At 41.4% G+C, this 27,515-nt stretch overlaps 1 protein-coding gene across 1 annotated transcript in view; it reads right to left on the bottom strand.

The window, feature by feature from the left end:
• The window catches only part of KLHL29 (kelch like family member 29), a gene marked incomplete at its 3' end in the record, with an annotated part of 389,918 nt that extends 362,642 nt beyond the window's left edge, over positions 1-27,276 (bottom strand). The window contains exon 1 of the mRNA XM_082277061.1: positions 27,193-27,276. The remainder of the gene's footprint in view (positions 1-27,192) is intronic.
• Positions 27,277-27,515: the final 239 nt, after the last annotated feature.

The raw sequence follows: 27,515 nt of genomic DNA, 5'->3' as shown, positions 1-27,515 counted from the left end.
TACAAGTAAAACAGTCTCCCTCTCCAACAGACAAAAAAAAAAAAAAATCTTTTCAGATCCCCTCTTCTGGTCAGCCGTACTAAGCTGTTTATGCTAATGATTTTAAATGGCCTCACAGAGACAAGCCTGCAGGTTTGGTTAGGGCAGGAGGAAGATGCTGCTTCAGTCACTTCATAGTGGCTGTATCATTTGACACACAGTTAGCCAAAATGCTATCTATTCAACACAGTGTGCAGCTAATCTAATCTAAAGCAGCATGCAGGCACTGCTGTGCTATGGAAACATTCAACAATGCAAACATGATTAGCCACATAGGTGGAGCTTTACATGCAATTGTTTTGGGAGAGAGATTTAACACTGCCACAGTGACAACATGGCCTCCCTCTTCACATCTGTCTTGTCAACACTCACTTTAGAGTAGGCTTCAACCTTACCAGCTGCAATTTTCTTCTACTTCTTGCTAAGGTGTGGGCTCATTTTGCATCAATTATGGCAATTTAATAAAGCGAAAAAAATACTAATAAAAGCATTTGCTGTTTGTTATGTTTTTGGCCAGTCAAGTTGCACTAAAGAGTGCATAGATTGTATTAGGAAGCTATAAAGTACACACATATTAAGAACAAAAAATACTTTTGTCATGTAACAACAAACACAAATTGAAAAAACAGGCAGTAACCCACAACTCAAAAAACTCAATCAGACCTAGAAATTAAACAAGTATGTTAAATAAAACACTCAAGGCTCTGATTCAGGAATGCCCCAGAGGTAGGGGAGAAGTGAAAGATTTCCTTCCCAAAAGTCTGTGGTAAGGCAAACCCCAAGGATTTCCAAACTCAGAACTGAAAAGAACTAGTGCTCCTTCTGTAACAGTGTTCACCTGCCACCATTCTGAGATGCACCCATCTCTGTCAGCTCTCCAGTTTTCTCAAATTACTTTTGTAAATAGCATCCAAAGGGTTGGGTGGCCTTAAGCTCAGTCCACTTCAGCCCAGTTAAGGCAGTGATGTTAGTCAACCCCAAACCTCCAGCAATAAGCCTTTTGGCACACCCTATGGGTATTTCCAGAAGTATGAGCAGCTTTATACAAGGTGCATGTGTGTGTATTTAAGGGCTGTTCCTAAGGTCCAGCCAACCTCTACCCCGAGGGCTGGCTAAACATGCCACAGTCCAGATCTCAATCATCACAAAACAGGTTGTGCTCGTCTTCCCAAAAGGCAAGTCTCCCTGCAGTTGTGAGCAGTCTCGTGCTGCAAACTGACTTGAAAATATTAAATAAAAAAGATTAAAAGTTCTCAAAGAGGATTTAAATACAGGCAGCAAGTCAGCACTTCACTTCCTACAATCCCTTCTGAGAGAGATTAGGGCACAAGGGCTCAATACCTTGAAAGTAAAATACCTACAAAGACTGTTGATTTTCTTTCCTAGAACAGTGGTCGCAGAAGATAAGAGGCACAAGTACTTATGTTTTAAAACTGAATATGGAAGTATTTAAGAGATAATGCCAGTGAAAGTATTAAAGAGACACCGTCAACTTCACACCTGGATTCTAAAAAAAAATACCAAAACTTTAAACTAGAATGTGGGCATCTTTTAATTTATCATTAACTTTGTGGGCCTTCAGTGTATATATATAGACCCATAAATACATATATGTGTATATATAAGCATGCAAATAGGTGCACACCGAAAAGCTGGTATCAATGATATCTCTGGAATATAAAATGAAGTCCCTGAATTTTCACAAGAACAAAGTTCAAAGATATCAGTATCTACTACTTTACTGTTGTTGCTTATTAAAAAAAAAAAAACAGGCAGAAATAAAAGGCAGCCTATCCTCTCACAGAGTAAATGGGACATTGTCTAATATAAGAGGCAACTGTAGTCCCTGGATATACAGTGAAAATAGTTGAAAATATTTACAGAGTTCTGCCAACCCAGCATTAATACTAAAGCAGAGCACTCTTTTACTACTCCCAATCCCCCTTTGAAACCTCTGCCATTTGGACAGCCCCGTTCACTATCCTTTTATGCCAAGAGACCCACAGGAAGGCAGCTTTAGAAAAAAGGCGACCTAAAACATCATCTCCATTTTGACCTTCTGCACTTCCATGATGCCCCAGCAGCAGCTCCACTGGCCCAATCCCTCAAACTGTGTCATGACAACTCCAACCCCCTTCCTCACTTGTGCCACAAATAAAATAAAGCAGGAATTACACGTTCCCTCTGCCATCAGACTAAGCCTACGGCAAAGAAGTTCTAAGATACCTTAATCCTTTTGGCTGCCTTCCGTCACGCTGCGCCTTCTTGATGCTCACAGCTCTCCCCTATCACTCTGTAATAGTGCCAGCTGGCCTCTTGTAGCCAGCCTTTTTTTTTTTTTTATTAGAAAATTCACGAATTTAAAAAAAACAGGCAGAAAAACAAACCCTTGAATATAATATTTCATTCATGGGTTGGTTCTTACCAAGTTGTGACTCGTATAATTAATCATAATTCACGGCAGCATAGCATAGGAATAATTATTTAAACATTTAAAAACAAAGTGGGTTGCTGGCTCTTTACAATGCTGACATATTTAACACCCAAAACAAATCCTTTTACTGCTGTCTTTAAGACAAAGGCACACATTTTTCTGCAAGTGAGATCTCATTTTGCAGCACTTTCCATCCTCCTGCAGGAAGGCAGCTATTTTCAGCATCCAAATTATAAAAGTGGTTTTACTGGGTGAAAAAAAACCCTTATAGTTGCATATGCAGTTGTTGACAATCCCCTTACACCACTGAATGAGAGCTTTCAAATAAAGGTGAGGGGGGAAGGGGAGGTGTAACAAATTGATAAATATTTCCCTTCTACCCACCATGCAACATTAGGAAGGGGCAGACTTTATTTTTAGCTGGTTTTCTTCTACTACCAGTACCTCTTTGAATACATTTCCTAGTGGTTAAACTACCATTGCTCCAGCTTCTATGCTCATACTGGCAACTATTTATTTAGGCATTCTGTCACCATGGGAAGAGCAGATCTCTATTCTTCCTTTCATCACAGAGCTTTCTGGAGCAAGCATGTTTACTTTATATCCAACAGGGCACTATCACATAGAAATAAAAAGTTGTGGAAGGGGGGTAGAGGGTAGAAAGGGAAGAACACATCATGTACTCCTGCTGATAAACTCAAAGCACTCAGCGAGATTTAAATGACTATGGAAAAGTCCCAACTTGATATTCCTGGTGCAGAAGTTGAAAGCATAATTTTAGAAGACCAGAAGAACTACGTTCAATTCCACATAGTCTAAAAATTTCCTCAAAATCAGTTTGGTCTCAGTTTTGGTTTTAATTTACACAGAATAAAGTCAGCTTAAAAATCCCAGAGACTGGATCAAGACAGGAACTGATGTGCCCCTAGTAAATGGGTTTTAAGAATCCCAACTCCAATGGCTTTTATTAGAATAATTTTAATATAAAATTCTTGCAATTATGTCCTTCTTCAGTGTTTAAGTTTTTAATGACAGGTACAAATATCAAAGCCCAGCTGAGTCCAAATGGTGCCAAAAGGCTGATGCTACCCTGGTGTACACCCTAGAAGAGTCTCACTTCTACTTTTCCACTTATCAACTGGACCAAGACAAACACCTGCAGCGTTTTCACAGCACAATGGGAGAACTTATTTAACTGTTCCTATGCCCAGTTTATCTCAAGGACCTGAGCTCAGAAATTCTTATGAACTGCGAGGGAGGTGATTCTGCCCCTCTACTCCACCTTCTTGAAACCACATCTGCAGTGCTGCATCCAGCTCTGGGGCTCTCAGCACACAAAGGCCATTGACCTGGTAGAGCAAGTCCACAAGAGGCCACAAAAATGACTGGAGGGATGGAACACCTCTCCTGTTAGGAAAAGCAGAGTTGGGTTGTTTATCTTGGGGAAGAGAAGGGCTCAGGGAGAACTTATTGTGGCCATTCAGTACTTGAAGGGGGCCTATAAAAAGGATGGGGACAAACTCTTTAGCAGGGCCTGCTGCAATAGGACAATAAGCAATCATTTTAAACTAAGAGAGCTGATTTAGATTAGATATAAAGAAGTTTTTTACAATGAGGGTGGTGAGAGGTGGTAGGTACCCCATCCTTGGAAATACTCAAGGTCAGGTTGCATGGGACTCCAAGAAACCTGATGTAGTTGTAAACATCTTTGCCCATGGCAGGTGGATTGGACTAGACTTTAAAGGTCCCTTCCAATCCAAACTATTCTGTCATTCCTTGAAGTGCACTCAGTATGAGTGTATCTAATTTGAATCTTTGTATTTCAACCATATTGGCCATGCACCTGACAGCTCAGCATTCAAACATTCAGCTCTGCGTAACCAAAGATGGTCTGGTTAAGTGCTGGCCATCAATCACAGCAAAATAAAAATACTCATATGGAAATGATGCAAGAAACCTTCTCTTAGGCAGGAATATCAGCCTTAACACAGATCCTGGTTTTGCTGATAAGCCTTGTTAAATGAACCATGTTTCCAGCATGCCTGAAAAAAATTCTCACAGACCAGAAGGTCCAAGCAAGTTGCAGCCTGGAGTTGATCCAGATGATTCCCCATGACAACAAGGGATAAAATCTATCTCTGTAGACTTCAGTGATCCCCGAATGGCTCGAGATATGACATCATCCTGAGTTCAGTTACACACAGATGACTCTTCCAGAGAGTTATGACATCGCATTGCTCTTCATGCTCTAGCTACCCCAAGTTACTCATCAGTCTGGTTTACCACAGGTTCTGAAATCAACTTGTGCTTCTTCTAAAGTCATTGGAAGTACTTCAGCATTTTAGAGTGAGGTTGTAATACCCTGAAAATAAGAACTTCAGCATCAAAAATAGCTATTTGTAATCTTCCAAACTTGCCAGCAGTATGCAGCTAATGGTGCACTGGAGACCAAGCATAATCAACTCCTTCAATGTGGTTTTCTCATAATATTTCTCTAGATAAAGAAGCTTCTTAAAAAAAATATCACAATGTATATGCCAATTATATTTCTAACAGACGTTAAGAGTTTGGTGACAAAGCTTAGAATAAATTTATTAGAAGCACACTTCAGATGAGATTAATTAAGAGTATACAAGAAAGCACCAATTCTGTGCTAAGTTTACCAGGACAATATAAAGGAATGCATCCCTGGCCACAGACGGTACAGACATCTATGCCAGGCAGGAGACACTGATCAACAAGTGCTTCCAAGAGAGCAGCAAGCTTCTTTATCTGCTACCTAGAATGAGGAAACAACATTCAGGTATGAGTAAAAATGGCTTCTTCCTTGACATTCTGGATGTTAAAAACATTAAGGAGCTTCTGCTACATCACCTCATAAGTGTCTTTTGCAGTCTTTTCTCTGCTAGAAACCTCTGAGGCTCTTGGCTTCGGATCACTGTACTGATCTCCTCGTTTGAGTCCTGCTTGGTGAAGCAGGAAGAGGTAACAGTGGCACAATTCATGTTTTACTGTTGCCCAAAAAAAATTGCTGAGATACCCAGGGAGACATATGGAATTGTGAAATTCTAACATCTGATTAAAATACAGTTCAATGAATTATGCAGTTTCTTTCCTGTACCTTACTCATAAAAATTTTAAAAAATCAAGAGGGAAACCTCCTTGATACAGAGGGAGAAGAGCTCCACCCCACCTAATCATTCACTAAGAATTAATGCATTTGCCAAAACAGGTCCTCTGCCACCTTCAAACACATGTAGAAGCTTCCCCTGTTGCAGGGATTTGGCTTGTGACTGTGACACAAACCAGTGCCTCGTTCTTCATGTCGGTAGCATGGAAACGCTTCAGACACAGCCATTACCTCTCCCAACAGCAACATGAGAATTTCTTCTACAGTCAGTTTTCACTAATGGTATTCACAGCCTCAGAGTCAGCAAAGGATTTGGCAAGACTCGCCCTAATTTCACTTTGTACCTTCTGGAAAAGCCGTGGGTAACAGGAGAGGCAGCTCCAAAGTGTGGAACACAAGAGCGGCTGAGCTGCACCACTCACCCCCCAGCACGACAGGGAGAGGTGAAGGCCAGACCCTGGCCCAGGCTTGGCAGCACAGGAGGGTCTGCAACACCTCTGGCATCTTCCAAAAAATCAAACCTGAATCACAGAGCAACTGAGCTGTGACAGACAACACAAGTTTGCTGCTGTCCTGGTGGGCTCCAGGTAGCTGGTTCTACCCTGTTAAGAAGGAAAGATTAAGTAATGCCTTTAAATTCAGATCAAGCCAAAGAGTGCTTAGCAGTTTACCAGGCCTGGCCCCAATAACTCGTTTCCTTTTCTTTCCCTCTTCTAAAATTTGCGAATAAGTATCACAATAGAATCTAATTAACATTCACTAATGAGTGGGATACCAATTGCTAATCCAAAAGAATTTGGTTATGTGCAAGTAAGCAAACAAGTTAATGTACCATACACTGTGTTTTGTTCATTTATTTTGACAAATGTAGTTTGCTTTTAATTATGATACTTCCTAGCAGACTACTTTGCCTGCCTATTTTGCTGAAGTTTGCTGAACTCTCATTGCTATTATGCTTTTCCTCAGAGCTTCTATTAAAAAAAACAACAAAACAAAACAAACACAATAACAAAAAAACCCAAAACAAACCTCCACCCCAAAACCAACTGATCCAGCAAACACTGGCTGCCCTCTCACGAGAAATGTAGTAGTACAAGATCTCAAGAAAACTGCTTGACTGATGCTCCACATTTTGTGTTTCCGAACTACCACTGAGGGGAAGGATCCACTACTGATACTACATTGTGCTGGAGATGTTTTATTTCAAGAATCTTTCCAGTGGGACTAACAGCTCTTTGCAGAGCAGATTTGGTATCTACCTGTGCAGCTGATTTTCTTTTCAAGCTAAAGATGTCCAGCTGGGTTCAAAAGGAAATCCCTTTCAGTAAAAGAACACATTTCAACATTTTCCTCTAACTTAAGTAAAGATTTGACTGGTTTAAGTTTTTAAATAGTTTAAGCAAGCTCTCCATCAGTGGGAGTTTCCCTATTGCTGCCCTGCTTAGAATATTGCTTAAATACTGAACTTGCCAGAAGTGCCCTAAGCCAGTAACACACAACATTTCTGAAAACATTTAGCACTTTCTTTTGAAGTGTGTAACAGGCTTTTCTGGACTGTCCAACAAGTTTTTAAGGGATACCTGCTTAGAGTGTTGAACTACTGATTTTAGTTTGTTGATTTTTTGGGTGTTTTTTACATCAAAAGCAAGGAGTTCAATCCGTAACCACAAACTTTTATAGGACAGTGTAAACCCTGACCTTTCTCGTGTTGAAAGCACAAACCTTTGCCTCTTAGTTAAGATGTAGGTGGAAAGCTTGCATAGACAAATTATTAACAGTAGATCTTAGGTGCACTTTTTCAAGATTATAAGCCAGGCAGTTGCCAACTATAGAGGACCAGCCCAACTCCAGGGGTTGGCTTCCATTCTACGAAAAGATTGTGGTCTGTACTCCAGGGCTACCAAACACGTACATAATTTGGCACATACAGCTTTGCTGGTTGGGTGAGGTGTCACTGCCAGATGAAAGAATTAGGTCACTTCAAGAAATGCTGCCCTATGACAGCCTCTCAGTCCTGTTCTCAAGTGGCAGTCAACCAGAAGGAGCCTAACAGGGAAATGGGACCTCATGACCTCTCGATCCTCAGGTCAGAGCAAGTCCTGCCAGACCACAGAAGTGTTGGCTTGTTTACAGGGAGTAAAAGAAGGTGGCCCATCCAGTCTGTTAGAAAGAGCATGTTCCCCCAAAAGGGTGAAATTCTTTTACATGTTTTCTCCCATAACCACCATTCAAAGCTTGAAGGCTTGTCATAACAGCTGTATAATTATATTCATGACGGATGGGGAAAAACCCCATCAAGTCAAGAACTAGGTGAGAACTAGGAGATAAGGCACTTAAAGAAAGTAACTAAAAAAGGAAGGTAATTGGAAACATATTCTCAGGCTGGAAACAGGGTCAACCTCTATGAAAATACAGCTGGAAGACAGCTGGACAGTAATTTCCTTCTCAGATGGTTTTAAAATACGGAAATAAAACAATTCAAGTAATGCAAAGGCTTGATGGGTCTCAGCAACAAGATGAGTTATGAACAATGTCTTCAATTGCTACTTCCTCCTTTCTTGAAGCTTTTCAGAATTGCATAAGAAACACTGCAGCCTATCTTTAACTGGAAGTCACTTATTCCATGCAGAAAGGAAGCATTTTGCTCTCTGTAGTTGTTCTATTCTCCACAAACCAAGTTCTTCCTTCTTCCAAAAGGAGTAGTGTCTCCACTTGGGCCATCCATGTTGCATCCCTCTATCAGCAGCTTGCAGCCACAGGTGCTGGGCAAGGACTGGTGCATCACTAAGGCAGCAGTGCAGCAGGTACCTGGCAGCTGTCACAGCAGATTATCCTCTTAGTTCTCCTTTAAGTGCAAACAGAAAAAGCTCTATCATCTCCTCCCTGCACATCCCACTTTCCTTTTGTGGATGTTTCCCTTTTGGACAGTGCTTCAGATTTCCAATACTCTTATTTCTCTGATAGTCCTGCTCATATCCCTTAACTCTGCAGCAGTATCACCTACTGCTGCTCTGAGGTCTGAGCCCCAGCCCTGTACCCTAAGGATAGATGAAGGATAGGATGAGGAGTTTCAGTCCTACCCCACAGCCCTCGCTTTTCTGTGCTACTGAGAAAGAGATACCTGATAGCTGCTGCTGGTGTCTGGGCATCGGACCCCCAGAATGGTGTAAAGGGCTTTTCCTACCTCATGACTCAGTTTTACAAGCAAAAACCCCACCTATGGGCAATACAGAATAATCCCCACAGCCATCCAGCAGCAATAGGATGAGGACTACTCATCAAGACAGCTTCTGACAGACCATGGCCCTGCACTAAGTCCATCAGCTCCATTCATCACTGTGCCAGTGCACAGGCTCCTGCACAGCACTGGTGCCAGAGGTATGACTTTGCACTCTACTGCAGATTAGTCACTCACATTCTTCCAGGTTACCAGAACACTGCTGACTCCTTGCAAGAGGCATCTCATTTAAGGAATCAAGCAGTTTGGAGTAGCTGCCCCAATTCGACTACTCACACTAGCAGAAATTATCTAAGAGACCCAAACCATTTAGGACCCTGTGGCTCTATCTATGCTAACATCCTATAATCCCCAAGCCAAAGACCATGAGTTCCCTTTCAGCATGACGACAGTTCCAAGGCAACCTTCATTGCAGCCTCCTTTGACAAGCTCAGAAAAACTTGCCTCAGTCACAGCTTTGAAATAATTCGTTTGCCTGCTAGGGCTCAATTCCATAGTATTTTTGCTACTTCTTTGCATATGGTGTTCAGCAGCTCCCTGGCAAGGTCTCTGGGACTGTCAGCCATCACAGAGGCACACACTGGGGCAGACTGAGGGCACTGCTACAGAAGCCTACCACATCCTACAGCCCAGTGTATAACTGAAATAAAGAACAAGTATTTCACAAAATAAAGTGGCAAAATTCAAGTGTTGAAAGCCACAGGCCTTGTTGTGGCAGTGTATGACAAAGAAGATTTCTCAATGCTTTTGAGGTGAAGGATCATTTTGCTTTTAGAGAATAAAAAAAAAATTATAAAACATTGTCTTGTCTCTGTCTGTTCTATGATGACTAGGATGGACAGGCACACTAGAAGTAAATTTCATCTTTACAAGGCCAGCCAAGTCCTTGGCAGTGGGGCAGATGTGGTTTTATTATCGCCACTACAATGTGCTCGAAGCGCAGGCAAAGCTTCACCTCCCCACTGCAGCCAAGGGCCACCAACCCATCCCTGGGGGCACGTCACCTTCCAGACTGCCCAGGTACAAACAAACAGTGCTGCCCTACAGGACAACAGATTACTGGAGCCTAGAGAGAAATGTGCAAGTTGCAATTTCTGCCACCAGAACTGGGAGTACATTTGATCTGAGCGCCTCAGGCAAATCCCTTCTCTTCACTGCATCTCAGCTTCCCTGTTCCTACAGCTTTGCAAAGCCTGACATGAGACACTGCAGAAATGCAGAAAGTCACAGAGCAGAATGGCAAGACGAGGGCCAAACAGACACGATCACCTCAGATTTCCTGAAGATGGTTATTTATTCATTCTCACAGTGTTTCAGGAGTGCTGAAAGTCTGATGCTGAGAAGCCTTAACTGTGATAAAGGTCCAACTGTTGCCAACTGAGTATTTGCTTTAATCACATTTGATGTTGTTCTTAAAGCTGCCTGCCAGCTTCTGGAGTCATTCGATTATATACAAGTATTACTTCAAAGCAAACAAGCAATGGATACATTTTTATTTGTTTGTTTCAGTGTTTATAAGTGATATTTTCTTAGAATTTCCAGCGTGAAGGAAATGTTCTTATGTTTGGATCTAATTTTCATGAAAATTGAATAAAACCAGAAAAATACCAGCCACCAAAATCGTTTCTACCCCCCAGTAATTAAGTTCCCATGAAGGGAGGAAAAAAAAAAAAAAAAAAGAGAAACTAAACCTTGCTATTCAGCCAACTTTGTTTAAGATATATTTCATAAATCAGCTGTGTTCAGCTTAAATCAGCACAAATGAACAGAGAAGCAGAAGCCTTGAGGCAACTGTTCAGACACCTGAGAAATGACAGCCAGAAGCTAAAGCCAGAGAGGGAAGTTGGGTTTGAGGGGGGTTTTTTTATCAAGTTTTTTTAAAGAAATTCAACTTGACTCATTATAAAGGCAACACAGGAAAATAGGTGGGATGGGGATGAGGCATACAAGCAGAGATGAGCATTGCTCCGCTGGGGGAATGCAGCACACTCAGATCTGTAGAGGAGGACTCAAACACAAACCTGTCAGCACTGAAGATACCACTGCTCTGGCCTGAGCTGACAGAAACCTCAGGGACTGCACAGCTTGTCAGACAGAGAGGGCATGCTGTACACTGAGTCATACTGCTCATTCTTCCCCTCCTCTCCATGATCTGTTCCTGAGAGTAAAACCAGAAAGAGACTAAACTTAGTGTCTAATCCTGAGCACAGTAAGGGAACAGCCAGACTTCAGCAAACCACCATCTCCCGCTGATGCAAAGCTTGGTAAAGAAAGGAAACCTGTGGAAATCCTGGATCCTTGATATACATGTGAGAAATGAGAATTTCTTGACATTAGCCTAGTTCCAAAAACAGAATAAGATCCAATTCAGATTCCCCAAAATGTCCTAATATGTAAAATAACTCAGAAGAACCACTGATTTTTGCAAAAGGGAAACCCCCAACCTTAAAAACATCAAAGATAACCTGTATTGAAATAAACAGAGTAGATCAAGTAATTTAATTTCAAGGAGAGCTATCCAGACTTTCAGTCCTTCAGCTAAATTCATATGGGCACCATTCTGGAGAGGTCAGAGAAAACCCTGAAACAACTGCTTGGTGAAGCAGGGAAAACAATACCCAAGAAGCCTTTAGTATGTTCGCTTGAGGAATAATGCAGTTTTGAAGTGCCACTATCAAATCAACAGTATTGCTTCCTTACTCTGTGCTAGGCACCCAAATCCATGAGAAATACTGGAGACTCAGAGGACCATAACAAGAGTATTTTGGATGTGGAGAAGCTTATTTGAAGGCAGACTGAAGACTGGATAGCAGACTTGAGAGATGAAATAAAAATGTAACATTATGACTAGCAGAGAGAAGTCATAACTTCAGTTTCTCTCTTCTTGGTTGCATAACAAAGGGAAATTCAATAAAAGCTACAAGTTACAGAAGAGATAAAAATAAGATAGTCTCAAAAATGTCTAACCAGACTGCAGAGCTTGAAGTCAGAAGTTGTCAGGGACAAAAAAAGCAAGAATTGCACCAGAGCACACACACATAATTAAGAACTTCAATAGATTTAAGAGTGTATGATAAAACAAATCTTGGTACAAGGTATTTAACTTCTGGGATAACCCCTGAAAGGTACTGTGAGACAAATATAATTACAACAGCCCAAATCAAAATATCATTTCTCCTTTTATAAACAGTTGGCCTTGGGAACTGCTGGAAGTAGGTACTTGATTACATGGACTGGAAGTCTGGTAGCTCCATGGTCGGCTTGATCTTAAGCTTCATTTGAACACAAAACATTTAGCCCTTTAAAAGCAGTGGATATTTTCTTTCTGAAAAACACTTTTTTAAAAAAAAATGGAGTATCACAGAAACTTAAATTCAGACAAAAAAACATTATCATATTTCCCATCTTTCTGAGGTCACAACGGGACCAATAAGATCCATGTGATAAAAAAGCTCTTTACTCCTGATGTATATTAGTTAACCACCTTAGCTGCTCAAGAAGGTACAAAAACTGTAATATTAAAAATTATGTCCTCAAAACATATCCAGTTCTCCAGAGCAGAACTTACTTGCTGTTTTCTAAAATAACAGTTTATTTTAGCAGTCTTAAACCTTGCCAAATTCCTATAATACTTATAATAACAAACAATACATGCAATCATCACCATATAAAGTTAGTTACTTTCAGTGCAGAGGCTACAAGTCAACCTATGTAAAAAGTTCTTGGGTTGAGTTTTTTGGTTGGGTTTCTTCAGTTGTTTTGCTTTCTTTCTGTTGATTTATTGGTTCTTACATTATTTTGAGAGTTTTCTCCTTAGCTATACCAAATAGCCATCCATACAACTGGTTTTCCATTTGCAGTTGATCAAATTGATCAAAAAAGTTCAGATTAGACACTAAGAAGAGCTTCTTCACTGAGAGGGTGGTTGAACACTACAACAGACTTTCCTAGGGAAGTTGTCACAGCACCAAGCCTGACAAGAGTCCAAGAAGCTCACCTTCTGCACCATTAGTGGGCTCTCCTGCTCCCTAAGGAGAGGGCTGGTCAGATAAAACATTGGAAACAACTGGTTTGGTAATTAAAAACACATGGATTTTCTCCCATTCTGTTCAAAGCTGAAAGCATCCAAGATTCCTCCCCAGGCACATGCTGCCAACTCCTCAGCTTATTAGTGGACAGGCTGCCTCAAAGCACAATAACAAAACTAGGGAACTTGTCTTCTGTTTGCTTGATTCTGGAGCTCACAAAATACAAAGACAGTCTTTTGCTTCTCAAAAATAGGTTTCAAGCAAGGCGACCCACCTGGCTCCAATGCAAGCATTTCCTCCCTGCCCCCTCCAGAGGTGCCTCTGGTGTCAGTGTTTAACATCAGACTGAGCAAAGCAGCAGAGTAAGCAAAAAGTGACAAGTAGTTTTTTTGATATGAAAGGCTTCTGCTGAGGCACATTAAAATACCAATTCAAATACAGAATAATATGCATCTTTGTAAGATTTCAGTCTGGTATTGGCTACTTCTGTCAAAGAGCACTTGGCTGTGTGGTCCTGCTAACAGAACAAATAACTCAGGGCTTTGCCACAGACCTATATGCCACAATGAAAATACGTTGAAGTTACAGATGTCTTTGAACATACTTTGGAAGTAAAGGAATTGTTTCTGATACAGTAACAGTAGTGCTAAGAAGTTAACGCCAAGATACAAACAGCAGTCAGGTCAAATCCTTAAGTCACTCTGTAGGAAACCTAGATACGAGCTTGCTTTTAGCTCAGAGTTACCCTGAGACCTCATATGGTCCTCACTAATGAAATAAGAAGCAGCAGTAGTATCTGCTCCCAGCATAACAGCAGGGAAACCAGATTGCAAGGTTCTTTTGCTAATATGAGTTACTATCATGTTGCGGGAGCTTTGCACTGTTGCAATAATTGCAGATTTAACAGGCTTTTTCATCCTTCTCACCTTCAAATTCTCTCTCCTTCAGAACAGCTTAGTGCTGCCATCTACTTTTTTTATACCCTGTTGATTTCCTCTTCCTAATAGGTTTGGGGTTTTTTATCCTGGCAAAGTTCTTAGCAGACTAACTCACCCACTAAGACAACACTCCCTCACTTAAGTCTTTACAGTCAGGTCCCCACATTTATATGTGGTCTAGCTCATCACCACAGGCAAAATTAAAACCAAAGGAAACAAAATACAGAATCACATCCAGAGTCCCTTTAACACTAATATACACTTGAGCCCTCAAATATTAATAAAACCCCACAACTCCCTCAACTCTTAACCACAAGCTATCTTTTACAACCCTTGGGGATATTAAGCTACTAAATTCAGCAATGGCAAGATGGCAAAGACATAGGTCTTTATCAAATCATTTGGACAGTTTTAGAAAGCAAATTTATCTAGCTAAAAATGTTATTCAAAGTTTTAGTCCTAGAGAATTAATAAAATTCTTTTATAGGTCATTTATTTGCACAGACACTAACACTGCTGGAAAAAAAATATTTCCTGGCTAAAGGATATATCATCTGAATAAAGAGGCTGAAAAACATTGAGGTAGTTTAGTATGAGACTGCCTGCTGCTGATCAGGCAGAGCTAGTCTTGATTAATCCTCCACCTCACTTTTTCATTGCAATCATTTTGTCTGAGCAACTGTTTCCACATAGCTCCCCAACCACCATTGGTTGAGGGTCTTCACCTTATTTTGTATAGAAGGGTGTTCAAACCAGAGCACTACAAAACCCTTGGAATAAGGGGAAGCCAGAGCACCTTCTGCCTCCCCACTAACAGCACAGAAAACAGACAGTGAGTGCATCCATCCCTACTGCAGCCATCTGCCCAGAGGTTGTGCTCCAAAGAACTATGCTCTTGCCTTTTATCTTTGCTTCCCTTATCCCAAACAAGATCACTGTATCCTCTGTGGATAAGGGCCAGATTCTCAAAGATCACAAAGTCTCCAAACCTCCACTCAAATAATTCAGAGCACGTGCCACACACATGCAGAGAGAGTCCCACACAGAAAAAGGCTTTTACCACTGTTCTGCCTACATGTCCCAGCACAGGCTGTTCAGAGCCCTGCCCAGGTTTGCAGCTTGGTCTCACATGACTCCAGGCCTCTGCTGAGGCTGCAAACAAGTCACAGGGGCTCTGCTGGAGAGAATAAATTTATCCACAGGGAATCGAAGGGAATTAATCACATTATATGTGCTGTATCAGGCTGACGAAGGTCAGACATCTGAACTAGGGCAGGCCAACCTTCAGCACGGATGTCAGCTTCATGAGGAAGCACCCTGAAAACTGGCCAGAAAAGGTATTTTCAGGAGCAGATTTCTTTTTCCTTTTCTGCAGAGCTTTATTTCATAATGGAAGCTGGATAAGAAAAAGAAAGCAAAAACCCAAAATCAAAACACAGTTTTTAAAATAAAAATTCATTTCCTAGCTGTCATCCTTGGATTTTGCATATCATGCCTTAGCATTAACGGCTGCCAAACACAAGATGTCAGGTCCATCTGGCAGATGTACACTTCCCCAGCTGCCAAGTGCTTCCTTTAGATCCAGGGGCTTTGCTATTAACTATATTCGCAAATTCCAGCCTCCTAAATGAGTAGGGCTTCTGAACAGCAGCCTCTGCTTCCGAGTGCCCTGGAGAGGGGGAGCAAGGCTACACTGCAATCATCCAGAGCATCTGCTGCACTTGTGTGGCAGGGAGGGCAGTCTCCTGGTAACCGATGGCTATACCAGCTGTGGGAGAGCTTTAAGGAATTCCTTTCTCCCCAGATTATCCCTACATAAAATTAGAAAGTATTTAGGAAGCAGAGGGGAAACCCAACCATTCAAGCTGACATCATTACTTATTTACATATAAATACAGCCAGGAAATAAGCATATGTATTTATATATAAACAAAAAAGCTATCTGTACAATGTTTCATACATTGCTTTCCCATCCAATATTTACTACTTTATTCATGACTTAAGGAAAAAAACTTTTTCCCCAAGAAACTGGTGATAAAATGCCCTCTGGTGGGCGTGACTGTGGACCTCTACATCAACAACCACCTCCAAAATAGTTTGGAGCCTTCGATATATTCCTGGGATTACTATTTTTAATGGAGTGAGACAAAGCACATACTTGCCTTCCAGAAGAAACAGATACAGCCCTGACTAACAAGCCTGTTTTACTGCTAAATATCTCTGGATTAGAATCATCCCAAAGTTAAAAAAAAAGTGCTATTAAAATAATTTTAGGAATCATGACATGTTTTAATGTTCATTTTACCTCTCTAGGATATATTTTCATCTTAAAAAATAAGCAATTAAGAGAAACAGAAAAGTGGCATTAAGTTCTGCTTTGCCTCATCATAACAGAATCTTTGTCAACTGAAATGGAGAAAGGAGGGGTAGAGAAGAACAGCATTTTCAGAGCTTATGAATCATTTTTGTCCTGTTAAAGCACCAGGCACTACTAGGGAGGCAGCTCTAACTGTACAGGAAAAAAATAACAGCCCTTGTTCCAGAAGAGTTTATTGCCAAAACAGAAAAAGCAAAGATGGAAAAAATCCTTCAAATATAAACTGAAGTTAACAGGATGAGTTTTATCCTTCAGATGCTCAATAATTGTGGGTGGTGCTTTCATTAATTTGAAACAAGATGAATCTAAAAAAAGAGAGCTTAAGGTTGAAGATACAGTGACAGAAGAGATAACACAACAACTTGGGGTCAGAGAGTGTGTACAGCTACTCTGAGAATATATATGTATGTAAAGCAGACTGCTTTGGCAAGCCAGCCACACTGGAAGAGGAGAGCTACCAGGCAGATGGGACTGCACGAGCCTGACCCTAATGCAGCCAAAAAAAGCTGCAGTTACACACAGAACTCAAGTTGACTCCACATACTTTCTAAGGATTTTTTTTTTTTTCTGTGCAACAGCAAAGCTTCAGAGTGGAAGCTAAATAGAAGGCAGAACAGAACACTGAGGTCACATGAAGGAAAATGGAAGAACTCCACTGCTTTCCAGAGTTCCCTGGAAAGTCTTTGTGCTTTCATTTCATACAGAATACGGCACTTTCTCAGTTCACCAGGATGGTTAGATATTTGTTTCCAGCTTCCACAGTACAATCTGCAGTTAACCAACTGCAATGCCAAAACTATTTGCAACTTCCCTCTATACATGGAATGTGAAGCATTTCTGTCTTTTTATAGATGTTTCTGGGCAACAAAACTTTGCTCATGAAGTTGTTCTGGGGTGTAAAAAAATTATATGATTTAACATTCATGCCCTCAAAGAAAAACAAAAAGCTGTCAAAACCCACTCATTTATTTGACACATGCCTTTATCCAAGTCCTGCATCCCTCCTCTGTATAGAGCTCCTTCCCTCTCTAGTGGCAGACAGGTCAGATACCAATGCTTAGAGCCTGCTCTGGGCTTGGCTAAGATCAGTTTTTAGTTCCAAATTCTTTTTTTGCTAACAGCCCACACAGAGATTCAGAGTTACATTTACCATTTCTTTCTGAAGACAGAGGCCATGGGTTTCACATAGCAATGCTGTCACATGGTGTTCTCCTGTATGAGCTTCATGATCATCATTCTTGCAAGGATCTCTGGACATTGACTGCAGATACAGTGAAACATTTGTTTTATTACATAGAGCAAGCCAAGATTAAATGCTCTATTTGTTCATGTAATAGTTATACACAATACCCAGCCATTAATCCTAAATTTTTGCCTAAAATTAAAAGTAACATTATCTAGGTAAAGCAAGCACTGATATTTCTTGGATCTCATCCTGGTAGCTGATCTTGGGTTTTTTTATCTTTCAATTTTCTAATCAAGAAGATGTCCCAAGGCTGAATGGTTCTGATTGTTGTTAAATTTCCAATCTTTTTTATATAAAAAGATAAGGGGTTCATGCTTTGTTTCTAGGGTAGAACTATCCTCTTAAGCCAACCCTGAAGTGGCTATAGTAAAATTCAAGAGATTACTGGTCTACTAAAAGCCATGAACCGATACCTTGTAAAATTAGAATCTAATATTTAGACAGGAAAAGACTTATAATAAGTCATATGTGATGTCACTTTAGTAAATATCTTGAGGAAATCTGAGCCTGCTCACGTTTTTCTAAAGTTGAATAACTGCCTGATAAACAGTGCAGCCTACAAATAGGAAGGAAATGGTTAACAAGGACTTCCACACAGATTACATACAGCAGAAGTCACAGCAGCCCCCTGACTTCTCCAGATGAGTGCCTGATGATGCCCTGGTTAACCATCACCTCAAGCAGGAGATGCCTGGGCTCAAGCTGCACCTGCACTTCCATCATAAATTAGTGTTTTAAGCTTCTCAACCTGACCCAATTGGGTGTCATTCTTGATCTCCAGCCCAGGCTACCTTAACTCTGCCATCAGAGCACTGCAGCTGTACACAGTTCTCTGAATAAAGATGCCAGCATGACACAAAGGTTGGGGGGTTTTTTTCACTTATATTAGTCTTGAAATGCCATACTTCAATAACTTAGCTACTGCAACAACAATATTTGTCTAAGAATAGTTTTTAGAAGGCTTGAAGGATGCTGCTGTGAACTGTTCAAGTGTGATATTGAAACAGTGAATTTAAGGAAAACTCGCTTCAATTTCTTTTTTAGCAAAAACATACCCAACACACACACAGATGGACTTCCAAAATTTCTCTTTGAGACAGGGGGGAAAAAAATAAATAAACCAGAATAAAGAGTATTACGGCAATCACAATTCTCCTCTTCATCTTTGGCTGCAGTTCTGTATCCAAATACCACTTTTCAAGTCAATCTCACATTTTACGGACTTCAGGCAAGCCTTATTATTTCCTTAATTCCTATACCATTTCATGCTCTGTTTTTATCTCCTACAAATAACTCAAATATTGGCCACAACTTCCCATTGCCTTTTAGTTCCCAGAGAGATAAGGTTGTGATGTTGCAAAACTAACTGCCCAGAAGTTTAGTCATAAAACTACACATTTTTCTTCCAAAAAGGAAAAATGTACTAGGAAATAGGCTTTACTTTCGGACATTCAATAAACTTAAAGAATGGGTAGAACATTTATCTAATGCCTTCAGGGTACCAAATGTAACTTCATTTGACTGCACAGATCTGGGCCAAGGACAAATTTGGCCCATTTTATATAATAAAGAACTGAGGGGAAAGAAGAAAAGGTATTGAAGCACCTAGACTGTACAAACCAGAGACTAGCAAATATTTCCTTCCCCCTCTCTTACATTTGCTGTCATCTACTGAGATTTGCAGACTTTTTCTTCGACCTCAAGACCTTCACAGTTGAATTTCACAAGTGATTTGTTCCTCAGGGTAGAGAAGCACTGTGCAACATCAGATACATATTGGAATATGTCAGCTCCACAGGTGTTAACTAGATCAGGATTTGGTCTACAGTTCAGCAGCTCTTGTGACAATTCACACATCAAGATCAACTGAGAGATTCCCCAGGAGGTCCCACGCAGCCACAACCCACGCTCTTATGTGCTACAGGCAGCTTTTAATCACATCTCATTACATTTGTTTGCAGTCTTAAGGCTCAGACCTCAGAAAGCAAGCAGGTGGTTTTTACTTTCAGTCTCATACAAAGACCATAAGGAATAAAACATTGGCAGAGACAGCCAAAGCCTCATGAATTCTGAATTTGAGAACGGGCATTCAATCCAGCCTGCAGAAAATCCAGACTAGCAACAGTGTAAAAGAGGTAAGAGTTAACTCACCAAAGAGCAAACCCAACTTTTATTTATGCCTATGCAACATTGACTTCTGTTAACTACATGTGTGTAACCGGGGGCAACATTTGATCTGAAGCCTCGTACCCTGATGCCCGGCTATTGTAAAACAGAAGCAAAAAAGTAACTACAAACATTTGACTGATGTTGCCTGCAAGTGGGGCATTGCAGACAGCTCTACCAGCAACTCATATTGACAAAATTAAGATGGGGCACGGCAAACCTCCCTAGTAGAAGTAATTGCACAAATATTTGGAGTGTTCTTAAAAAAAAAAAGAAAATATGACACTGGGGAAAGGCAACACAAAGCCACAGACCAAGAAATAAGCTACTACATGCAAATACATGAAAGCTTCTCCCAAGTTAATTCTCCTCTTAATGGAATATTGATTGGTATGCTCAATGTTTAGAAATGTGAAACAATGTGGGGGAGAGAAAGAAGGGAAGACACTCAGAGCAGTGACTTTTGTTTAAATGATACATACTTTCCTCATATGATCAGCCAAAAATAGCATAATGAAGAGGGCAGTGCAGTACATTTAACATTTTGCCTTGCATTTTATTAGCAAGTCTGTCAGAAATGACCTGGGAGTGTTAGTCACACACTTTGTGCCCTTCTACAGGAAGAAGGCAAAGCATTTTTCATAACCTCTCATCACACAATATCCTTAGTGTATCTGGTATTTCTCTACTCCAAGTAGGATGGATTACAAAGTGTCTGTGGTAGTACAGAGGCTTTTCACATGTTATCTATCAAGCTGTTTGCACAACTGGGGAGAAACCCGTTGTTTGGGGGGAAAAGCAGAGCAGTCCATTGTCATTAGGAACACCTGGCTAAGCTTTGTTGCACCTACTCCTGTCTCCAACTGAGAAGAAAGGATGAGAAAGAAACAGTTGCATCTTTGAAGCAGATCCAGTTTTTAAATAAAAATATTATATGATCCAGTTTTTAAATAAAACCCTTAAATATAACCAGTATCTCATAATCAAGCAGCCACTTATTTCAGCCTTCCAGAAATTTCTACCTACTCCAGTGACTACCAGTAAAATTTTAGAAAAAGCGTTTCTTCTACCCTTTTCCTTCTTTCATTCATGGAGCCTTCAGAGATATCCCTTATAGCCTCCAACTCGTTTTACTAAAAAGCCACTCAGTAAGAGGGCAAAAGTAAAAAACCTAAACCTCAATCAGAAGAGCCAACTTCCACGGCCATCAGAGCTCCTAGCCCTGATAATCCAAGCAACAACAACATGCTAAATAGCTCTGCTGAGCCATCCCATATTAAGGATACACTTAAGAATACAGGCACTGTCAAGGAGCCATTTCATTGTGTATAGGTTATACACATGTATTTTTGTGCTCTACTGCTTGTACTAAAACATAAACTTCATACAGCATTAGCAGCCTCTCTGCCACTGCTTTTCCAAACTTTATGAAGGGTTAATGAATAAGCTCAAAAAGATATTGCTTAGCTTGATTCTGTAGCATTTCATATAGTTTCAAAAGTATTTTCCAGACATTTATATACCTGACAACATTTTGTAATATGAAGTGTTCCAATTTGGCATTGTTCCACCCTTGGCAGGCAAGAGACAATAAAAATCAAGAGAAAGTGAAAAATGAAGTTTCTGAAGTATACAATATGTTAGGAATAATTTAATGAATTCAGGTGCTCAGCAAGCTACAAATCAACCAAACTCTGCAATACATATATATTTCAAAGCACAGGTAAACACAGCTGCATCCACTTTAAAGTTATTCCATGTTGTGTGATTATTGCAATGAACTTCCTGAACTCTTTCACCTCTCCTTTTGATCTGGGGTTTACCTGTGGCTGGAAAAACTAACAGCATTTAAATTCTTCTCCCTCTAATTAAGGGAGAAAGCATATTTAAGCCTTAGACTGAGAAAAGAAACCTTTCTTTGACTAGCTACAGTATGCTGCAATTGCAAATCTACTAACATTGCTTTTGCAGACCAAAACCAAAACCCTGCAACAAGGTCTGACAAAGCATATCTTAGAGCAGAATTACCCGATTTAAATATTAATTACTCATCAGCATGGACTTTAAGAAGTGTCTGAAGCAAAAGGCTTTAAATCACACTTTAAACCCAGGATTTCTAAAGTCTGCACTGTCATGCAGACTTTGGTTCTGGGATGGAGGTTTTTGGATTTGTCTGGGGAGCTTTTTAAGAAAAAACAAACGACAGGATTGAATATTGATAATGAGTCTTTCTCCAAGATTCAAAAATATGAAGAGACGTATGAATAGAGTCCAGCTCAAAAAATTAGGCAGATCTTGAATTTGAGTCCTGCTACAAGACAGTGTTATTGCCTCAGATACCTCTGTATCAACTTGAAGGATTCTTCACAGTATCTCTCAACTACACTGACAGTCCAAGAAGCACTCCTGCCAAGGCACACTTAACAGGTTTTAGTTAACAGCAATGTTGCAGAGGAATTTTATCAGTGGCAGATTTTCTTGCAAACTGCTGCACTGAACAAGTTCAAATGCACACCTTGAGATATAATCTGGTTCCCAATCAAACTGCATACTACCTGTACTTATGTAGAGTTGAGCTCTAAAACTGGAGACTGACCCAAGAAAAACCAAACCTCAGCAGAAATCCCTGCACTTAACATCACACATCACATAGCATATTGTAATGGATGGCAGTGAATTAAACAAAAACACAAATCACAGAAAGCTACAAAAGGAACACTGAGTTCATTTTAAAATAAGTCTTTGTCTGTAGTTTCAGACTGTTTCACAGAATCAGTATTATTACTGCAAGCCAGCACTACACATTACCTGAAATTTAAGACCACAAAAAACCTGCGTTTTTGTGATGTTAATGCCAATTATGGACAAAACTCAAGTTGAGAATATCTGAAAACCTAAACACCATAGATTTAAAAAAAAAAAAAAAAGAAAAAAAAGAAAGCAGCACATAAAAATTAGACAAAATGGTCCCATGTTCCACATATCGTAATCCACAACATAAAATTATTTATGGAAGAGTGTGACTAGGAATTCAGTTACCGTCATTTATCAGATGGTCAAGACAGCTCAGAGGTAACTGGCTGCATAACAACAGCACCGGGAAGGCTTCAGGGCACCGCTTGCACCAGGTCTGGTTTCACTGTACCAGGTAAACGATGCATATTCACACCCTGGGAAGCTCTGTTGACTTGCAAAAACCTGACAGAAAGGCGTTCCCGTAAGAGATTTCTAATCTATTTCCTTTCAATGTCTTTCTTTATAGCTGAGGAGGAGTTCTTTGTACTTCTGGTAACAAAGGAAACACAGAAGTGACAGGAGGATGTCAAAGCTGTTTATGCTTCATACAGCCTCACACTCGGAGTTGCTGTTGGCAGTTTACTTCTTGGGAAGAGCATCTTAAACCTTCAAATAGGAGCTCCACCTTCCTACAAGCAACTTTATGGAAGAGTTAACTGCACAAAGGGATGTTGAAACCATTCCCCACGCCGGATAAGCCAACATGAAACTAGAAATTTTTTTAAAACGTGACAAAGGGTAAAGGCAGTTATTCAGTTAACCTGCAGGTATATTCAAGCCAACATCATCTAATTTGTATGTTCATGGGCTTTAGGATATACGTTTTACACTTTCTTCCGCAGAGAAGTGAGTACATCAAGGAAGTGATTAGATACACAAATAAATCACAGAATCTAATGATACTATGTCATATTTAAGGTCACTGAATCAGCACACTGTGCCAACTAGAAGACCTGGAGAGAAAAGAAAAAAGCAGAAGGACCACGTAAGTCACTAACTCATGCTGAGATTTTTAGCTAGCTACAAGTCTCGACTGCAGCACAAAGAATTAGTGATCTGAAAATGATGTAGACTTCAGTGCTGCACTATGAAGTTGAGGCTCTGCAAATAGAGCAGCTTTGGGATCAGGCCCTCAGCTGTCTGGGCTCCCTGGGTCCATAGCCTACGGCAGCAAATTCAAGTGATCGATGGAGTTTAGTGGACAAGTCATTACAAGAACTTGAGTAAGGCCATGCTCAACCTAAAGAAGGAAGGATAAAAAACCTCAACAAAAATATTAAAGAGAGACCAAAACTCCAAAGTGCAACAGAAAACTCCAAATGAGTTTTAAGATTAAAAAATAAATTGCACAAAAGAGGTATGATGCAAGTTACATGGGTTAAACAAGATGGGACAGCCTGGAATTTCTCTCTCCATTACCAGATCATGGGGTACTTTTCCCACCCTAATGCTGTGTGTGAGTTTCCACCACAGCACACAGAGGCAGGAAGGGAAGGAAAAAAGAATTTTTTCTGGCCCCTTAATTTTTTATTTTCTTTTTTTTTCTTCTGTGCTTCAGAAGAACTGGGTCCATCAGGTATCGGAACTAAATTAAAAGGTCAGGAAAACAAGTAGGCATGGACAAGACTGAATTGCAGATGAGCACAGAGAAGGAGAGACACAGCACTGGGATAAGCGCCAGCAACTGCAAATAGTCACGGTCCCAATTCTGGTGGTTGCCAGCGCAGTCCAAACCCGAGTGACTCCCAGGGACACCACGGATCGCAACCTGGGAGAAGAGGACGCATGGGAGCAGAGCAACATCACCAGAGAGACTCTCACAGCAAACCTGGGCATAATGAATTCTCCTCGCAAACAGGCACTAAAAGTGATAGCACCAGATACAGTGCTCAGTAAACCCAAAAATCACATCTAATTCCTAGGTCCATGCTTTCCTCTCCTTTGATTGAGAAGATTTCCAGTCAAGATACACACTATATACTTTTTATTATTGTTTGAAGAAGAGCAGCAACACTGGCAGCATGCTAATCTAGAAGCCGAGACAAAACAGAGCTGGTTACTTTCTTCCCTCAAGATTTCTGCTTCGAAAAAACAAATGAACAAGGGTTTGTTCCTGCACACCACCACTTTGTTTCGTTTCAGCAAGACTGTGACAAAATCTAATTCATTGTGCCATGTATCTAATATATTGGGTACCTGAAGTATGACCATCACTCATTAGAAACGTAATTAAAAAGTGGCAAAACTAGATCCCCCCCTCCCCAGCATGCAGATGAAAACCAGTAACCCTGCCTCTATTTGTAACCATGACAACTATAGAATATTTTATTTCGGTAATATAATTCACACTGAACATTTGCTCATAGGTTTTGTTGTTAAGGGAAAGGTTGACACACTGTGCACACATTTCATAAGCTACTGAAGACAACAAATGCAGGAAACTCAGGCAGTTTGAGACCAAGAGCCCAGTTTGTATTTCGGAGTTCATTTAAGACCCTTTATTGTAAGCAAAATGAACATGAACAAAAATTCATCCAATTTAAGTGTTACAGGTCATTACTTGCAAGACAACTACTTGGTATGACAGTATGTTTTTCCAGTTTTAAATAAATCATAGTGATACCCTCATATTTTCAAAGAGTTACTCAAACACCAAATGCTAATTTTCAATTAAAATACCATAAGCATTATTAGGAAATATCAATATGGATGTTATGAAAAAAACCAGCTACACAAAACAAGGCAATGAAAAGCATAGTTTACACATGCAGACTAAGTTTTATTCTGGATGGGTCACTAAATTATTTGCATAGCTCCTATATTTCATCTTAAATTTAAGACAACTTCCAGAAATACACACAGTAAGAACAGGTTATAAGAACAAACAAACAAAAAACCACAATCCTGAACACTATTCAGAGAAGATTAAACAATCCCAAGCATAACTAAAGTTTGACGCAGATAAATGTCAGAGTAAAATATTGCTGTACTTGATTTTTCTCCACATGGGAAAAAAAAATAAAGCCATTAGCAGTTTAAACCAGAACACAACAATAACAGACACACTGTTGCTTTGGTTTGGAGGCAAACAATAATAAAAAAAAAAGAATAAAGCTTGCTGGAACAATATCCCTTTTCTCACATAGATCATATCTTTCAACGAGGATTTAAAGTTTCAGCAGATTGCTAATTATAAGAAACAATAATACGGTTATCTGCAGTCACCTTAAAGCTGCAGTAGTTTGGGTTTTTAAAAGTCCCTCAAAAGAAGAGCCTGATAAACCTGTTTAAATGGGTGCAAGAGACTCACACGTGCCTGCACACACACACACACACACACACACTTGCTCAGTTGTTTTCAAGACTATCAGGTAAAAGAAAGTTTCTTCATTTATCGGAAATATGCTGTATATAATCTTCCATTTAAACAAGTAATAAGCCTGCAGCAAACATGCACGGATTTTTCCTTCATTGATGGAAAAGTGATTAAATCCCCCTTAATCTAGTTACCAGAATGCTGTATTTTTTTCTATGCAGTTTTCATGTACAGTAACAAAAGATAAGCAGCCAACTCCACGACCAGGGCTCCATAATTTTGGGTTGTGGTGGGGAGATAAATCTGTCTCCAGCGTTCAAGGAGTATTTTCAGTTTAATAAATGAGACCAGAGGAGGAAAAATAAAATAATCTTGAAGACGATGAGCACACACTGTTTATGAAGTGTACGACAAGCACCACCATCCATCCCCTGAAGTCCCTTGCTCCAGACCTTTCTCCACCCTCCGGGGAGGCACAGGGACCTGGACCCAAAATTCCGGGGACCACAGACCTGCATCCTCACACGACAAGGACAGCTCGCCACATCCACTCAATGTCAAAACACAAAGTAGCTTTTCCCTCCCAGCCTAAGCCAGACCTTCTGAAACCCGGTACCCAAGGGATGCACCTCTGTGCTCCGAACGGCACCAGGCAGCAGTTGTGTTCGGAGATAAGTTACAGGAAAACAACCCTCAGGGAAAAAAAAAGAAAAAAAAAAAAAAAAAAAAAAAAAAAGAGGGGGGGAAAAAAAAAGGAAAGCATCAATGGAAAAGCACAGCAGCAGCCAAACAAACCTCACACCGGCGAGGACATGTCACCAGCACGGGAATCGTACGAAGTGCTTTAATACACGCACACACACACACATATATATATATATTTAAGCAATACTGTGCCGAGAAGTTCCTCGTATGCATCACGCGTGGGGATGTGGAGAAGCAAGAAGGGGGGAACGGGAATGCATGCCAGGCACAGGGAGAGCACGGGGCTGGCCGAGGCGCTTGGGAAGCAGGCAGGGAGGGAAGCAGGCAGCCTGCGGGGTGCGCGCCGATCCATGCCAGGCAGTTCCGCGGCAGCTCCGGGCGCGGGCCCAGAGATGGGATGGAGGATCCACCGGGACAGCCGCCCCCAGAAGGATGGGGGTCCGCGGGGACACCGCCACCCTCGGGACTGGGGCGGGGGGGCAATTGCGCGGCCGCCGCCGCTCCCCGAGCGAGCGCCTGAAGTTGTGCGTGTGCGGCGGGGGCGGAGATCCCCACGCCAAGATGAAAAAACCCTGGAAAAAAACCCAAACCTTCACGGCAACATTCTGAGGGCCCGCTGGCCCCCGCACGGCACCCCCCAGGCAGCGGGAGGAACGCAGGAAGTTTTTAATGCGGGCAGCGAGCGCAGGCGCAGGGCAGCTCCAGCCCCGCGATGCCCGGCGCGGCGGGCGGGCGGCGGCGGGGGCTCGGCGGGCGCAGGGCTCCGCCGCGCCGCTTACCTCCCTCCGCGGGGGCGCAGGCGGCCGCGTCCTCAGGCGGCGGGAGGATGCGCGGCGGCGGGAGGCGGCAGCGGCGGCTTGTGCATCGCAGCCTCCGCCGCTAACGCAGAGCCCCGCGCGGCTGCGGGCGCCGGGAGCCGCGCTGGAGGCCGGGCAGGGAGGCGCGGCGCGGCGGCGGAGGCTGCTGCGGAGCCGCGACCATGCTCCCGTCTGGCCGCCTTCCCCTCACCTACTGCCCGCTTTAGCCGGGGAGGGAGGCGGCCTGGGCGCCGGGGCGAGGGGCGGGCCGGGCCAATCACGGCGGCGGCGGGAGGCGGTGGAGC

The sequence above is a fragment of the Coloeus monedula genome, assembly GCF_965178545.1.
Source record: "Coloeus monedula genome assembly, chromosome: 2".
In the NCBI taxonomy this organism is placed as follows: domain Eukaryota; kingdom Metazoa; phylum Chordata; class Aves; order Passeriformes; family Corvidae; genus Coloeus; species Coloeus monedula.
Note: the sequence above shows the minus strand (reverse complement) of the source record. Positions and strands in the feature narration are given on the sequence as shown.